Below are 1,363 nucleotides of genomic sequence, written 5' to 3' on the forward strand. Positions count from 1 at the left end.
AAAGTTTTAAGCCTAGCCTTAAAAGTAGACAGGGTGTCTGCCTCACGGACTAAAACTGGTAGTTGGTTCCACAGGAGAGGAGCCTGAGAACTAAAAGATCTGCCTCCCATTTTGAATCTTTCAAAATCTTTGTTTGCCATTTTATTCCCAGACAAGTCAAATTCTATTTATTTTTTAATTGTTAATGCAATATTGATGTTTTACAAATAACTGAATAAAAAAAAATTCTATAAACTGTTTTACAGGATTTTTTTTCTCTATACTTCTAATGACGGCTCAGGATTCCTGCTGAACCGCAGCTTTGTAGCGTTATTATAAGCAGCCGACGGTGAACGGTTGGCAAGGTCATGGTGAAGCACGCCAACAGAAGGTCGCGCACGCTCTCTCTCTACGAAAAAAACCCACTTAGACCATTAGAATAATTACCTGTGATCACTGGGATGATAGAGTCAGGGGAGATAAGGACAACAATGCTATTAATCAACACTAAAGCACAAGCTGGCAATCAATACATGACCTCCCTTTATCTGCTCTGCTAACTGCATGTAACTAATCTGGATATTAATGGTATTACAGGAAATGAAGGGCCTTACTTTGAGAAGTCCAGATAAGCGACGTGGCCGTGGTAGAAGCCAGGCTTCCTCTCCCTCCATGAGGTGACGTTCCTAACAAAGCGCACCTGCAGACCACATAATGGGAGTTCATTGTGGAGCGAAAAAAAAAAAAACAACCCAACATAATGACGTTTAGTTTGTGATTTCCGTTACATGGGAGCTTTTGTGGGTTAATAGGAATGAAGAGTTCAGATATTTGGATGTTAAACGTGTAGCAGAAGGAAACATGGGCTCTGATGTGACCGCAGACTCGATTGTTTCCCTCATCTCAGTTTGATCGTGTTCACTGAGTGTGTGTGAGGCCACGGCGGGGCTATTGTGAGAGGGCAAACAGGATATTACCTTGGCACCGGCGGCCAGACGTGACATTAGTGTAGCTCTGGGGTTTTTACGCAGTGTGACCTGAGCTGAGGGATCTCAGTGCAGCAGGCAGCAAACAAATGCAACAGAGAAGATTAAAACTAGACAAGCAGAGGAGTAAGTAATGCTCAGTCAGTTTACGAATGTGTGATGGGAATGGACCCAACTATGGATCTGCTGAACCGAGGAAGAGGAGCTCAGCTTCAGAGCGCTGTTTGGAAGCCAAGGCCTGTTTGCACTGCTGTAATGCTGCGTTCACACCGGACGCAGCAGAAGCAGCAAGTTTACATGCAAAGTCAATGGTTGATGCACGTCAAGGCGCAGCGCGTTTTGAGCAGCTGAAGCAGACACGCTGCTGCTCCAGATGGAAAAATTCAACCAATCAGAGC

The 1,363-nt window shown here is 44.5% G+C and overlaps 1 pseudogene; it reads right to left on the reverse strand.

Moving 5' to 3' along the window:
* Nucleotides 1-1,363, reverse strand: part of LOC107082415 — a 19,472-nt pseudogene that overhangs the window by 11,480 nt on the left and 6,629 nt on the right.

The sequence above is a fragment of the Cyprinodon variegatus genome, unplaced genomic scaffold (assembly GCF_000732505.1).
Source record: "Cyprinodon variegatus isolate N-32 unplaced genomic scaffold, C_variegatus-1.0 Scaffold53, whole genome shotgun sequence".
Taxonomy (NCBI): domain Eukaryota; kingdom Metazoa; phylum Chordata; class Actinopteri; order Cyprinodontiformes; family Cyprinodontidae; genus Cyprinodon; species Cyprinodon variegatus.